The sequence below is a fragment of the Euprymna scolopes genome, chromosome 46, assembly GCF_053919585.1.
Source record: "Euprymna scolopes isolate OS-2025 chromosome 46, ASM5391958v1, whole genome shotgun sequence".
Classification (NCBI taxonomy): Eukaryota; Metazoa; Mollusca; class Cephalopoda; order Sepiida; family Sepiolidae; genus Euprymna; species Euprymna scolopes.
Window position 1 is genome coordinate 146,464,303 of NC_136527.1, and position 18,057 is coordinate 146,482,359.

The 18,057-nt window shown below is 29.1% G+C and overlaps 1 long non-coding RNA gene across 1 annotated transcript in view; it reads right to left on the reverse strand.

The window, feature by feature from the left end:
- Positions 1 to 1,891: 1,891 nt before the first annotated feature.
- Positions 1,892 to 18,057, reverse strand: part of LOC145270684 (uncharacterized) — a 28,737-nt gene continuing 12,571 nt past the window's right edge. The window contains exon 2 of the long non-coding RNA XR_013865512.1: positions 1,892 to 2,519. This is a non-coding gene — a long non-coding RNA (uncharacterized LOC145270684). The remainder of the gene's footprint in view (positions 2,520 to 18,057) is intronic.

Sequence of the window (18,057 nt, forward strand, 5' to 3'; positions counted from 1 at the left end):
TTTATTTTATCTTCATATTGTAAAACAGAAAACCATGGTCATATTTACCGCCGCATCCACGTTTTTCACAAATGAGTGACTCCAATGTAATGTTACACTAATTTGGTAGATATCTTTATATGCGACTTCAACAACTAGAGATATATTCTGGCCCTCACTCTGGAACATACGTCAAGTACAACAACTGGAAACCTGATAAAGCAAATAATTACCCATTGTTCATTGTAAAAAAGGTAGACACATAGATTAATTACTTGATTAACTTTATATTTATTGATTAGCTTGTAGTACAAATATATTACGTCAGAGGTAAATTGGTTGCAAAGACAGAATATATATTACTTTATTGAACATCATCGTTAAACCAGTAAATGATGTTAAAGTAATTAAATATTAAATAATTATAAGTTACAGTAATTATTTATATATGTGGATTATGAAAATTTATATTTAAAGTATTGCATCCAAGAAAATATAAATTCTAATTTAAGTCTACTCTGGGCAATAAAATCGTCCAACATATTTGTCTACTGCACTTCAAACACGTTTATCTTCCATATGTACACGAATATGATTAACTAAAGTTAACTTTTGTATGAATATGATTTGTCTCCTGTATGTGTTTGCATATGTTGCAACATATTTGTCTTCTGTGAAAACAAAGAACCACATTCTGCACAAGAATATGGTTTCTCTCCTGTATGTGTACGCATATGTCGCAACATATGCGACTTTTGTGCAAAAGAAGAACCACATACTTCACAAGTATGTGGTTTGTCTCCCGTATGTGTAAACATATGTTGCCCCAAAGTTGACTTTCGTGTAAAAGAAGAACCACATACTTCACAAGAATATGGTTTGTCTCCTTTATGTTTTAACATATGTTGCAACAAAGATGATTTCTGTGTAAAAGAAGAACCACATACTCCACAAGAATGTGGTTTGTCTTCTGTATGTGTTGACATATGAAGTAACAAATGACTCTTCCGTGTAAAAGAAAAACGACATACTTCACAAGAATGTGGTTTTTCTCCTGTATGTGTAAACATATGTTGCAGCAAATGTGACTTTTGTGCAAAAGAAAAACCACATACTTCACAAGAATGCGGTTTGTCTCCTGTATGTGTTCGCATATGTTGCAACAAAGATGACTTCCGTGTAAAAGAAGAACCACATAGTTCACAAGAATGTGGTTTGTCTCCCGTATGCGTTTGCATATGTTGCAATAAATATGACTTCTCTGCAAAACAAGAACCACATTCTTCACAAGAATGGGGTTTGTCGCCTGTATGAGTTAAGATATGTCGCAACAAATGTGACTTCCGCGTAAAAGAAGAACCACATACTTCACAAGAATGTTGTTTTTCTCCTGTATGTGTTCGTATATGATTTAACAAAGTTGACTTGTGTGTAAAAGAAGAACCACATACTTCACAAAAATGTGATTTGTCTCCCATATGTGTTTGCATATGTCGCAACAAAGATGACTTCCGTGTAAAAGAAGAACTACATACTTCACAAGAATGTGGTTTCTCTCCCTTATGTGTTAACATATGTCGCAACAAAGATGACTTCTGTGTAAAAGAAGAACCACATACTTCACAAGAATGTGGTTTTTCTCCTGTATGTGTAAACATATGTTGCAACAAATGTGACTTCCGGGTAAAAGAAGAACCACATACTTCACAAGAATGGTGTTTGTCTCCTTTATGTGTTAACATATGTTGCAATAAATGTGACTCCCATGTAAAACACGAACTACATACTTTACAAGAATGTATTTTGTTTTCCATATTACCTTGCATATAGTAAAACAAACTTAATTTCAATGAGAAAAAACACACAGTTTAATAAAATGCCTGAATGTTCCACAATAAAAATGATTTTTCACTCATAAAAACAACCTACATTTATTATAGAATTCTTGTTTCTTTTCCCTTTGTTTCTATTGGACTTAACCGTTGGTCTTTGATACACAGGATTTTTACAGAAATATTTTTTTTGTTTTCAATTCGACTTCAAGTTTTCTTTTATTATAAGCGTAATAGTTGCAAAATTATTTTTCATGCATTTTCGATTTTTAGTTCATTTTGCAAAAACCAACTCTTAAACATTCACATTTTTAACTTCTGTTAGTAAATATGTTTTCATTTTATCAACTTTCATTTGTACTGATTTAAGTTTTAGTTTATTCTGTTTTTCTTGCATTTTTTAATTTTCCATGCATTTTTACATTGATGTTATTCTGTTAACATACTAAATAAAATTTTATTTTTCTAAAACATTGATGGTAATGTTATATGTAAAAGAATTAATACGTAACAAGAACAATGTTTTGAACTACTTTGCATCAAATTTGATGTCACGTGTTTCACAAGTTTATGATTTCTTTGCTTTCTGATATTTTCACGAAACTTCTATGTGGACATTTCGAAATATGTTATGAGGTTTGGTATCATCAACAGAAAATGAAGATTCATTTTAATCGAATACTTGATTTCTGCCGATTGCTGCAAACTCTGCAAATATAAAATAGATTTCATACGATAATATTTCATTTATAAACATACTATTTTTACAGAGTCAACAAATTCGTTATTGTTGAACAACAAAATATAATTAGCACTTCTTGTAATACTAAGTAAAAAGTTAACAAATTCGTTATTGTTGAATATATATATGATATAATTAGTACTTCTTGTAATACGTATTATAAAGTCAACAAATAAGATATAATTAGTACTTCTTTCTGTAATATTTGTTTGTAAACAAAATATAATTAGTATTCATGTAATATTTGTTTATAAACAAGATATAATTAGTATTCATGTAATATTTGTTTGTAAACAAAATATTAGTATTTCTTTCTGTAATATTTGTTTGTAAACAAAATATAATTAGTATTCATGTAATATTTGTTTATAAACAAAATATAATTAGTATTTCTCGATGTAATATGTGTTTGAAAACAAAATATAATTAGTATTTCTTTATGTAATATTTGTTTGTAAAGAAAATATAATTAGTATTCATGTAATATTTGTTTAGAAACAAAATATGATTAGTATTCATGTAATATTTGTTTGTAAACAAAATATAATTAGTATTCATGTAATATTTGTTTATAAACAAAATATAATTAGTATTCATGTAATATTTGTTTGAAAACAAAATATAATTAGTATTCATGTAATATTTGTTTGTAAACAAAATATGATTAGTATTTCTTCATGTAATATTTGTACGTAAACAAAATATAATTAGTATTTCTTCATGTAATATTTGTTTGTAAACAAAATATAATTAGTATTCATGTAATATTTGTTTATAAACAAAATATAATTAGTATTCATGTAATATTTGTTCGTAAACAAAATATAATTAGTATTCATGTAATATTTGTTTGTAAACAAAATATAATTAGTATTTCTTCATGTAATATTTGTTTGTAAACAAAATATAATTAGTATTCATGTAATATTTGTTTGTAAACAAAATATAATTAGTATTTCTTCATGTAATATTAGTTTGTAAACAAAATATGATTAGTATTTCTTTCTGTAATATTTGTTTATAAACAAAATATAATTAGTATTCATGTAATATTTGTTTGTAAACAAAATATAATTAGTATTCATGTAATATTTGTTTGTAAACAAAATATGATTATTATTCATGTAATATTTGTTTGTAAACAAAATATAATTAGTATTCATGTAATATTTGTTTGTAAACAAAATATAATTAGTATTCATGTAATATTTGTTTATAAACAAAATATAATTAGTATTCATGTAATATTTGTTTGTAAACAAAATATAATTAGTATTCATGTAATATTTGTTTGTAAACAAATATAATTAGTATTCATGTAATATTTGTTTGAAAACAAAATATAATTATTCATGTAATATTTGTTTATAAACAAAATATAATTAGTATTCATGTAATATTTGTTTGTAAACAAAATATAATTAGTATTCATGTAATATTTGTTTATAAACAAGATATAATTAGTATTCATGTAATATTTGTTTGTAAACAAAATATGATTAGTATTCATGTAATATTTGTTTGTAAACAAAATATGATTAGTATTCATGTAATATTTGTTTATAAACAAGATATAATTAGTATTCATGTAATATTTGTTTATAAACAAAATATAATTTGTATTCATGTAATATTTGTTTGTAAAGAAAATATAATTAGTATTCATGTAATATTTGTTTGTAAACAAAATATAATTAGTACCTCATGTCATATGTGTTTGTAAGCAAAATGAATTTACAATTCTGAATATTTGAGATATGAATGCTTGCGTTATTTTTATTAATCAAACTATTATTCTTATCTTTGTGTTTTTAGCACAACGTTTTGGTCGCTGCACCCTGTCACCTTCATCAGGTGTTGAAAGCATGCTTTTTCTCAACTAAGGAAAAATGGGTTGGCTCTGCATTACAAAATTTCGAACTGTTGTTTGTAGGTAGGTCGGCCAATCATAAAGAAAGTTCAATCTTCCTGAATCTTAAGAGATATCTGAGGGAGGGTTGGTAAATCATAAAGAAAGTTCAATCTTCCTGAATCTTAAGAGATATCTGAGGGAGGGTTGGTAAATCATAAAGAAAGTTCAATCTTCCTGAATCTTAAGAGATATCTGAGGGAGGGTTGGTAAATCATAAAGAAAGTTCAATCTTCCTGAATCTTAAGAGATATCTGAGGGAGGGTTGGTAAATCATAAAGAAAGTTCAATCTTCCTGAATCTTAAGAGATATCTGAGGGAGGGTTGGTAAATCATAAAGAAAGTTCAATCTTCCTGAATCTTAAGAGATATCTGAGGGAGGGTTGGTAAATCATAAAGAAAGTTCAATCTTCCTGAATCTTAAGAGATATCTGAGGGAGGGTTGGTAAATCATAAAGAAAGTTCAATCTTCCTGAATCTTAAGAGATATCTGAGGGAGGGTTGGTAAATCATAAAGAAAGTTCAATCTTCCTGAATCTTAAGAGATATCTGAGGGAGGGTTGGTAAATCATAAAGAAAGTTCAATCTTCCTGAATCTTAAGAGATATCTGAGGGAGGGTTGGTAAATCATAAAGAAAGTTCAATCTTCCTGAATCTTAAGAGATATCTGAGGGAGGGTTGGTAAATCATAAAGAAAGTTCAATCTTCCTGAATCTTAAGAGATATCTGAGGGAGGGTTGGTAAATCATAAAGAAAGTTCAATCTTCCTGAATCTTAAGAGATATCTGAGGGAGGGTAGGTAAATCATAAAGAAAGTTCAATCTTCCTGAATCTTAAGAGATATCTGAGGGAGGGTTGGTAAATCATAAAGAAAGTTCAATCTTCCTGAATCTTAAGAGATATCTGAGGGAGGGTTGGTAAATCATAAAGAAAGTTCAATCTTCCTGAATCTTAAGAGATATCTGAGGGAGGGTTGGTAAATCATAAAGAAAGTTCAATCTTCCTGAATCTTAAGAGATATCTGAGGGAGGGTTGGTAAATCATAAAGAAAGTTCAATCTTCCTGAATCTTAAGAGATATCTGAGGGAGGGTTGGTAAATCATAAAGAAAGTTCAATCTTCCTGAATCTTAAGAGATATCTGAGGGAGGGTTGGTAAATCATAAAGAAAGTTCAATCTTCCTGAATCTTAAGAGATATCTGAGGGAGGGTTGGTAAATCATAAAGAAAGTTCAATCTTCCTGAATCTTAAGAGATATCTGAGGGAGGGTCGGCCAATCATAAAGAAAGTTCAATCTTCCTGAATCTTAAGAGATATCTGAGGGAGGGTTGGTAAATCATAAAGAAAGTTCAATCTTCCTGAATCTTAAGAGATATCTGAGGGAGGGTTGGTAAATCGTAAAGAAAGTTCAATCTTCCTGAATCTTAAGAGATATCTGAGGGAGGGTTGGTAAATCATAAAGAAAGTTCAATCTTCCTGAATCTTAAGAGATATCTGAGGGAGGGTTGGTAAATCATAAAGAAAGTTCAATCTTCCTGAATCTTAAGAGATATCTGAGGGAGGGTTGGTAAATCATAAAGAAAGTTCAATCTTCCTGAATCTTAAGAGGTATCTGAGGGAGGGTTGGTAAATCATAAAGAAAGTTCAATCTTCCTGAATCTTAAGAGATATCTGAGGGAGGGTTGGTAAATCATAAAGAAAGTTCAATCTTCCTGAATCTTAAGAGGTATCTGAGGGAGGGTTGGTAAATCATAAAGAAAGTTCAATCTTCCTGAATCTTAAGAGATATCTGAGGGAGGGTTGGTAAATCATAAAGAAAGTTCAATCTTCCTGAATCTTAAGAGATATCTGAGGGAGGGTTGGTAAATCATAAAGAAAGTTCAATCTTCCTGAATCTTAAGAGATATCTGAGGGAGGGTTGGTAAATCATAAAGAAAGTTCAATCTTCCTGAATCTTAAGAGATATCTGAGGGAGGGTTGGTAAATCATAAAGAAAGTTCAATCTTCCTGAATCTTAAGAGGTATCTGAGGGAGGGTTGGTAAATCATAAAGAAAATTCAATCTTCCTGAATCTTAAGAGATATCTGAGGGAGGGTTGGTAAATCATAAAGAAAGTTCAATCTTCCTGAATCTTAAGAGATATCTGAGGGAGGGTTGGTAAATCATAAAGAAAGTTCAATCTTCCTGAATCTTAAGAGGTATCTGAGGGAGGGTTGGTAAATCATAAAGAAAGTTCAATCTTCCTGAATCTTAAGAGGTATCTGAGGGAGGGTTGGTAAATCATAAAGAAAGTTCAATCTTCCTGAATCTTAAGAGATATCTGAGGGAGGGTTGGTAAATCATAAAGAAAGTTCAATCTTCCTGAATCTTAAGAGGTATCTGAGGGAGGGTTGGTAAATCATAAAGAAAGTTCAATCTTCCTGAATCTTAAGAGATATCTGAGGGAGGGTTGGTAAATCATAAAGAAAGTTCAATCTTCCTGAATCTTAAGAGATATCTGAGGGAGGGTTGGTAAATCATAAAGAAAGTTCAATCTTCCTGAATCTTAAGAGATATCTGAGGGAGGGTTGGTAAATCATAAAGAAAGTTCAATCTTCCTGAATCTTAAGAGATATCTGAGGGAGGGTTGGTAAATCATAAAGAAAGTTCAATCTTCCTGAATCTTAAGAGATATCTGAGGGAGGGTTGGTAAATCATAAAGAAAGTTCAATCTTCCTGAATCTTAAGAGATATCTGAGGGAAGGTTGGTAAATCATAAAGAAAGTTCAATCTTCATTTTTGTTGAAAAATAAAATATAATTAGTAATTCTTCAAGTAATACAAAATAAATTGTAATCTTAAAGAATCTTTAGAAATATCTTTTCAAAGACAAATATGTCTAACTGATTCATATAGTTTATCTATAACAATTTGGAAGAGTGTCCATAGTTTTTCTCTGGTATTAATCTTTGTTTTAGTCACGTTAATTCATATGATGTAAAAGTCGGGTTTATGCTCCACAAAATGTTTCCTTGTTCTCAAAACAAAGAAAAGAAGATTAAAATAAAAGGGCCTAACAATCAGTTTTCTATTTCTTCTCTCACACAGCAGTCTTATTTTTTCTTTTCAATCTTCTCCAATCTTTTTTGTCTTCTTCCAAACAGCAACCTCACTTGTTTTCTTTGAATCTGACAGCAAGCACAGCTCTACAAAGAACATGTGCCAATAATTGGCATTTATTGATGTGGTTCTTCTTGAATACTCCATCGCAGAAGTGGGACATCCTAGGGAGCACGTGCTTCCACTTCTGCTTTGTGAAAATCGTATGGCTCCATTACATTTTCGTTATATATTAACCGCTCTGACCACAACTGGCCCACACTACAATATCAGATGCAAGTGACCCATGCTCCACTGCCACATGCAACTGGACCACCACACACACATGCAACTGGACCACCACACACACATGCAACTGGACCACCACACACACATGCAACTGGACCACCACACACACATGTAACTGGACCACCACACACACATGCAACTGGACCACCACACACACATGCAACTGAACCACCACACACACATGCAACTGGACCACCACACACACATGCAACTGGACCACCACACACACATGCAACTGGACCACCACACACACATGCAACTGGACCACCACACACACATGCAACTGGACCACCACACACACATGCAACTGGACCACCACACACACATGTAACTGGACCACCACACACACATGCAACTGGACCACCACACACACATGCAACTGGACCACCACACACACATGCAACTGAACCACCACACACACATGCAACTGGACCACCACACACACATGCAACTGGACCACCACACACACATGCAACTGGACCACCACACACACATGCAACTGTACCACCACACACACATGCAACTGGACCACCACACACATATGCAACTGGACCATGATGCACAACTAGATGCAACATTTTGTATTGCATTGTCGTCCAAAACAAGGTGCAGTGCTACTTTGATGGAGAGACTACAAACTAAGCCAGAGATACTATGTAGGCAGTTGAGCAGCAAGATGCCTGTTTACTTAAACTTTAACTTCTGTATGTCAGTACAGTCGGGAATACATGAACCTGGAAAGGAATTCCAACGTCTAACAATTCTGGGTTAGAAACTATTAGATTAGAAGGATGTCTTCTGTCTAAGGGTCGGATTTAGCTGCTTGTCAGATGTCGAGAGCGTCTACCATTAAAATACTTATAAAACAGACAGAGTGACAAAACATTTCTTCAATGACACAGCGGTTGAAGCCACGCTGATAGGATGGCGACTCTCTTTGGAATCAGGAGTTAGGGTTGTGAGAGACTGGTCGCAGATGAACAAGCCTAAATGTAACAACAATACTCCATACATGAGTGAGTGGTGGCCTTGTAGAAGTATAGGATACTTTCAGGCGTCAGTAACTTTCTACCACGGTAGAGACAGCCCACCTTTCTTGCAGCAGATGTGGCAATGCCCTCACTGTATCTGTAACAGCTTCTGTGAGTTTGAACAATGTAGTTTCAGGTAATGTAATATTAGCCATAGCTAATCGTCGTTGGGAAGGTTCCTTGTAGTTCATTGATTGAGAGTCCGAACATGGTACCCCCGTAATAATAATAAAGGGTTGCGTTCGAAACTCCTAACAAACAGTTCCCCAGTTCGAGACAAAACACCTGATGAAGGCTGGAGGGTAAAACGGCCGAAACGTTGTGACTATAACAACCAAGATGAGGAAGTCAGTCCGACAATCTCAATCAATGAAAACACCTCATCTCAAAAATACAGACAATTACTGTTCCTTGTAGTTATTAAAGGAAACAAGCTTAGTGTGGCAGCATTGAATGTAACCTATTTTGTACTCATTCAACTAGATTTCTGCTGGGGTTTCCGCCATTGCCTTGACTATGTGTTCATTCGTTTTCTCTTTGTACCTGTTATAGAGTGTGATGTCGTCAGCAAATATATCCATCTAAGAGACAATTTTATCAGGCAGATCATTTTTAAATATCAGAAATAATAAAGGTCTGAGGATCAACTCCTGAGGTACACCCAAATTTTTGTCATATTGTTTTGAGGTACGACCATCGAGGACAACCTTGATACTTCTCTTATTTAAGAAGGATTAAATTATGTTAAGTATTTGTCCAGTAATAAAATAAGATCTGATTTTCATAAGACGATCATGTGTCATATCCTGTCAAAAGACTTAGATATATCTAGAACTACTCCCTTATCCAGTGCATGTTATATGTATTCAGAGATTACAGTTAAAATACCTGCTTGTTATTTCGACAGAAATTTAGCAACTGTAAGTGCAATACGAGAGCTTGCTAAATTATGGATTCACATATTTTGGTGAAAAATGTATATATTGTTTTTAGGTACGACCATCAAGGACAACCTTGATGCTTCTCTTATTTAAGAAGGATTTTATTATGTTAAGTATTTGTCCAGTATAAGCATAGGATCTGATTTTCATAAGACCATTGTGTCATAGCCTGTCAAAAGCCGTAGATATATCTAGGGCTACTGCCTTACATTCCCTGCCTTATCCAGTGCATGGTATATACATTCAGAGATTACAGTTAGAATACCTGCAGTAGAATTGGCTTGCTTACATTCATTTTTTTATTTCGATAGAAATTTAGCAACTGTAAGGTGCCATACGAGAGCTTGCTAAATTATGGATTCACATATTTTGGTGAAAAAAGAGAGACTCATTGAGTGATAATTATATGGGTCAGGTCTTTCGTTAGAATTATTGTAAACTAGTACGACATAAGCAATTTTCTAGCAGTCAGAAAAGCTAGATTCGTTAAGGCATTTTGTTGAAAAGTTTAGAAGGAACTGGAGCTACCTCAACAGAGCATTTGTTTAATAGCACAACCGGGATGAGATCGGGTACACATGCTTTTAAGGTGTCTGGGTTTTTATTACATTATGTATTTGAGAAGGAGTGATTTTCAGATCATATGTGTGGTTTCTGCTTGTAAAGAAACATCAGGGGGGTTGTTAGGTCCAAACTAGAGTTTCAGGAAGACAAACAGAAAAGCATAACAATCTCGGTTGCCTGCAAACAACCTAATATTATTTGATAGTAGGACATTGTTAATTACCTATTATACACTGTTATAGATTTTCTAGAATTGATTAGCTCCTATTTTTGCACTTCAGTACGTTTTCTGGTGGTTTCATTATATTTATGGTGAGCTACGATGTTCACTCTTTCGCTGCCGGTAGTTCAAGTGCCCCGAAACATTTTCTGCGCATGCGGCTAGAGACGCCTTTTTACTAAATTACTTTAAAAATTCAATGTTTTGATTTTCTGACCAATCAGAGAATTTTATATATGTTATAAATTTTCTAGAATTGATTAGCTCCTATTTCTGCACTTCATTATATTCTCTCATAGCTGTTGCAATTTCTTTCTTGCAATTACTTTTAGTTTCTATAAACTTTGCCTGTTTGACTTATGTCAGATAAATCTGCAGTATGCATGCTGCCTGTGAGTAATGGAAGCTGCACAAATCGAAGTAAACCATTGGGAGAGTGGGGTTTGTTATAGAACTTGTAGAAATATGTGCTTAAATCGCCACTTTGAACAATCCAGCCATCTCATTTGCACCCTGTTCCACAGGAAGAAAAATATGGATCTCTGATGGCATGCCAGTCAGCCTTATTGTAGTAACTTGTCGTTTTGAGCAATTGCTCTTAAACTTGGAATGGAGAGTTTAGAATTATATTTATCATTGTCGTAGCATGATAATCATTTGCAAATGTATGACAAAACACTTGTTTCTTTTCGTTTTGTTTTTGTTTGTTCTTTGTTGGTCTCTAAATATTTTTATATATTTGTAAATATCTTTTTACATATTTTTAGCACATTAGATTTAAAAGTAAAAATTCATCTGTTTCTATTTGCAAAAAAAGGGGATAGTCTGCTGGGTCCAATCTAGAGTTTCAGGCAAACCAACAGAAAAGCATAACAATCTCGGTTGCCATGTAAACAACCAAATATTGTTAGATAGTAGGGAATTCTAAATTACCTATTATTTACTACACTGTTATAGATTTTCTAGAATTGACGAGCTCCTAATTTCTGCGCTTCAGTGCATTTTCTGGTGGTTTCGCTATATTCTCTCTTAGCTGTTGCAATTTCTTTCTGACAAATACTTTTAGCTTCTATAAGCTTTAGTCTGTTTGTACAGGACTTATGTCGGATAAATTTACAGTATGCATGCTGCCTGTTAGTAATGGAAGCTGCACAAATCGAAATAAACCATTGGGAGAGAGGGGTTTGTTATAGAACTTGTGGGATTCGGTGCTTAAACCGCCACGTTGAACAATTCAGCAATCGCATTAGCACTCTGTTCCACAGGAAGAAAAATATATTTCCACATGGGTGATTGATCTCTGATGGCATGCCAATCAGCCTTATTGTAGAACCTTGTCGTTTTGAGCAATGGCTCTTAAACTTGGAATGGAGAGTTTAGAGTTATATTTATCATTGTCTTTTTTGTTCTTCTTTGTTGTTGATCTCTAAATATTTTTTATATATATTAGTAAATATTTTTTACACATTTTAGATTTGATAAAAAATATGTCACCTGATTTAAAAGACTGCGATTTCTGTTTCCAGAAATTTCAAGGGTAGTTAATATATATGAACAATTTTCTAGATGTTTAAAAATGTGTATAAACATTTAAAGTCACGAACATTCAAATCCAATAATAGGTTTCTTTTGATTGCTTCAAATTCTGCAAATATGAAACAAATTTAAAACGATATTTTTCATGTAGTAAAATTGGATATTTTATATTCATTATTAAAAGTAAAAGTTAACGAATTCGTTATAGATGCAATTGCAAACATTATATTTTTATGCATTACTGGTCTGCTAAACAAGAATAAATTTTCCTTTTCAGACATTCAACTGAAAAATACCTCACTGCCACATTCCATTTCATATTGTGTGTAAATTATTGTTTCGTAGTTCAACCTATTATTGCTATTAATTATTTACCTTGCAGATGTTTAGATTACACTTGAATGCTACATCATGGCATGTAAATCAAGAAAATATTTTGGGTTTTTTTAAAGGAGTAATTCTGAAGGAAATCAAGATGGTGGACGTGAATCTTGGAACATTGCTCGTGACCATCAAACTGAATTTCTAGAACTATTTTTATATGTCAACTGAAAAATAGAAACTTTTCTTTAGACGTTACAAGTCACAGATTACTTTCTTGTAAATAAAACAAACAGATTATCAAATAAAGAATGACAATTACAGTTTCCACCATTTTCTGATTACCTGTTATCTTCTACGCTCTCTTATTCGTTTCTATTTATGTAAACATTTAAATATAAAACTAAATTAACCTTTGCAAAACTAAATTAAGTAAGCTTTCCCAAACGAGTAATTTACAGCTATTTAAACTATTTCTAACTGCATTTATTTACAGTTTTAGTTCGTGGAAATCAATATGAAATCAATATGAAATCAATATGAATTATTATTTATACTAAAAGTACATTTGCCTATATGAAAAATATTGTTAAATATTAGATGATTAAGTTTGGTTAAATTTGCTCAACTAGATGTTGGAATTGCTGGGGAATTGTGGTATCACTGACTCGTGGGCAAAGAGAGAGGGAAATTTTTTATTTCTTTAAAAGCATTCAATGTGAGAAAATAAGAATTTAAGATGGGCTGGCAAAATATAATTAAACACTTATTATCGATCGCTATCCCCTGGTAATTGATTTTTAATGACGATTAAACTGAATAAATCTCTTTTGGCCACCATCAACTTGTCGAACTTGGGAATGTTTCTATGGAATTCGGGAATTTGTCAGGAATTTCAAGCGAAACCCTTTATTTAATTCATGGGGGTAGCATACTCTTGTTCAATTGTAAAAAGCGATCTTTTCTCCTGAAGGTTCAATCCTCATTATGAGCAATCGAAAAATACAATTGCGAATTAGTTATGACGTCTATCCAGTCATGGCTGATTGAACAAGATACACCTGAAGAATGTCGGAGATTACATCGACCGAAACATTGTGAAAATCACATGAGAACAGTAGTCCAATAAATGCAAAACTAAATTAAATAAGCTTTCCAAAACGAGTAATTTACAACTATTTTTTATCAAATGGCGAAAAATAGGCAGAAAAAATTTAAAAAAACATCCATAGTTCTCGTTAACAAAAAAGGTAATCAAAAACAACTAAAATAAACGGTAGCAGTTTGAATGTCACTGCTGCAGTTTTTATTTAGTTCGTGGAAATCAATATAAATTCATAAATATTTATAATGTATACAAAAAGTACATTTCCCTATATGAAAAATATTGTTAAATATTAGACGAATAAAACGGATATTTGGGAACAACAGGAAATGCTATTTAAGTTTGGTTAAATTTCCTCAATTGCTGGGGAATTGTGGCATCACGTGACTCGTGGGCAAAGTGATAGCAAAAGTTTTTATTTCTTTAAAAGCATTCAATGTGTGAAAATAAGAATTTAAGATGGGCTGGAAAAATATAATTAAACACTTATTATCGATCGCTATCCCCTTACAACACTGGTAATTGATTTTTAATGACGATTAAACTGAATAAACCTCTTTTGGCCACCATCAACTTGTTGAACTTGGAAATGTTTCTGTCAAATTCTGGAATTTCGTCAGAATTTCCAGTAGAACCCTTTATTTACTGCATGGGAATAGGATGCTCTTGTTCAATTGTAAAAAGTGATCTTTTCTCCTGAAGGTTCAATCTTCAGTGGAGGCGAATGAAAAATTCAATTGCGAAATAATTAGGACCTCTATCCAATCATAGCTGATGGAACAAGCTACACCTGAAGAATGTCGGAGGTTACATCGACCGAAACTTTGTGAAAATAACATTCAAGATGAGAGAAGTAGTCTGATGAATCCAAATAATACGAATAACCAAACCTCATCTAAAAAATTCACAAATATTTAATAGCTGTGTTTAAGACAGGGAGAAAACAAGTTTGTCTCATTTAATAAAAACTACATGTAATAATACATATTGGAATTGGTCTAAGTATCGTGTATATTTTCTATTTAATAAAAACGAAAAACTTTTAAAAATATCAGTGAATATATTTTTGAGCTAACTTTAAAAAAAAAAATTAAGTTTTCACATGCAAAGGCAAGTACTCATATACTATAATAATTATATACTATAATAATAATATACTATAATACTTATATACCATACTAATTATATACCATAATAATTATATACCATAATACTTATATACTATGATAATTATATACTATAATAAATATATACTATAATAATTATATACTATAATAATTATATACTATAATAATTATATACTATAATAATTATATACTATAACAATTATATATTATAATACTTATATACTATAATACTTATATACTATAATAATTATATACTATAATAATTATATACAATGATAATTATATACAATGATAATTATATACAATGATAATTATATACTATAATACTTATATACTATAATACTTATATACTATAATACTTATATACTATAATACTTATATACTATAATACTTATATACTATAATAATTATATACTATAATAATTATATACTATAATACTTATATACTGTAATAATTATATACTATAATAATTATATACTATAATAATTATATACTATAATAATTATATACTGTAATGATCATATACTATAATGATCATATACTATAATGATCATATACTAAAATGATTATATACTAAAATGATTATATACTATAATAATTACATACTATAATAATTACATAATATAATACTTACATAATATAATAATTATATACTATAATAAGCATAAACTATAATAATTATATACTATAATAATCATAAACTATAATAATTATATACTATAATCATTATATACTATAATAATTATATACTATAATAATTATATACTATAATTATTATATATTATAATACTTATATACTATAATAATTATATACTATAATACTTATATACTATAATAATTATATACTATAATAATTATATACTATATTAATTATATGCTATAATAATTATATGCCATAATTATATATGCTATAATAATTATATACTATAATAATTATATACTATGATAATTATATACTATAATAATTATATACTATAATAATTATATACTATAATAATTATATACTATAATAATTATATACTATAATAAATATATACTATAATAAATATACGCTGTAATACTTATATACTATAATACTTATATACTATAATACTTATATACTATAATAATTATATACTATAATAATTATATACTATAATAATTATATACTATAATAATTATATACTATAATAATTATATACTATAATAATTATATACTATAATAATTATATACTACAATAATTATATACTATAATAATTATATACTACAATAATTATATACTACAATAATTATATACTACAATTATATACTATAATAATTATATACTATAATAATGATATACTATAATAATTATATACTATAATAATTATATTTGTTAAAGTAAATTTTTTTAATTATATTTGACAAAGTTAAAAAATTTCATATTTGCTAAAGTAAAAAATTCTAATTAAATTTCCTAAAGTAAAAAAATTAAATTATATTTGGTAAAGTTAAAAATTTAATTCTATTTGCTGGAATATAAAAAATTTATTATATTTGGTTAAGTAAAATATTTTAATTATATTTGTTAATGAAAACATCTTAATTATATTTCGTTAGTAAAATATTTTTATTGTATTTGCTAAATTAAAAACTTTTATTACATCTGAAAAAATAATTTTTTTTAATTATATCTGAAAAAATAAAAAATTTAAATTAGATTTGGTAAAGTAAAAAATTTAATTATATTTGCTAAAGAAAAAATTTAATTATATTTGCTAAATAAAATAATCTTATTTACTAAAGTAAATTTTAATTATATTTGGTTAAGTAAATATTTTTAATTATATTTGCTAAAGTAAAATCTTTTATTTAATTTGCTAACGTAAGAAACACAAATAAACTCACAAATAATTATATATCACTAAGTATTTAAAAAAGAAAAAGGTTTGTAAAATAATGAAAAAACAGAACTCATGCAAATATTGATCCAGACGTAAGTGTTTAATCTATTTGAGATGAGGGGTTGGGGTTAAGGTTAGGGTTAAGGTTAGGGTTTACTTATATTTGCTAAAGCAAAAATGTTTAAATATATTTCCTAAAGTAAAAAACAACACAAATAAACTGAAAAATAATTTAATATCACTAAGTATTTAAATCATAAAAAGATTTGTAAAATAACCAAAAAACTGTATTCATGCAGATATTGATCCAGACGTAACTCAGCGTTTGCTCAGCTTTCCACAGACCATGACATCAACAGCCGGATAATGCAGAACATAGCCGATGAAATAATACAAACACTACATACCCTCGGGTTCTACTTCTGTCTGACTTAACAATATGTAATATATTGATATTGGCATTCTGTAGATGTTCAGCATAAATGTTATCATTAAAACTGCAAAAGTATTTATCTAAGTTAGCAGGGAGATGCTTAAATATGATATTTTAATTCTTGCATATTTCATATCTATTATTATAGAATTAATGTTCTATTGATTTTTATATATTATAAAGTTGCGATTTCAAGAATAAAAAAAATATATCCATATGGCTTGGATGCATCAGCTGGAATCGAAAACGAAACTAAAACTTATGAAAATAATATATATATATATATATATATATATATATATATATATATATAGAGAGAGAGAGAGAGAGAGAGAGAGTTCCTTCAGCTATAATCGAATACGAAACCAAAACCTATGAAGAATACTTTATAAAATTATTTCTGAAAAAATAAATAACTGGAGTGCCATCAGCTATAACTGAAACCGAACTGACAAAAGTAAACTTATTTAGTACAAGAAGTGGAAGTCTATAACAATTAAACAACAGTCACCCGGATGTAAGCTTGACACAGAAAATAACACAAATGCTATTGTATTAATATATAGATAATAATAATAATAATAATAATAATAATAATAATAAAAACAATAATCTATATATTAATAATAATAATAATTATAATAATCTATATATTATTAATAATAATAATAATAATCTATATATTAATAATAATAATAATAAAAATAATAATAATAATCAATATATTAATAATAATAATAATAATAATAATAATCTATATATTAATAATAATTTATATATTATTAATAATAACAATATTATTATTAATAATAATAAAATAATAATAATAATAATAATCTATATATTAATATAATAATAATCTAAATATTAATAATAATAATAATAATCTATATATTAATAATAATAATAATCTATATATTAATATGATAATAATAATCTAAATATTAATAATAATAATTATAATAATCTATATATTAATATAATAATAATCTTAATATTAATAATAATAATCTATATATTAATATTAATAATCTATATATTAATAATAATATTAATAATAATAATAA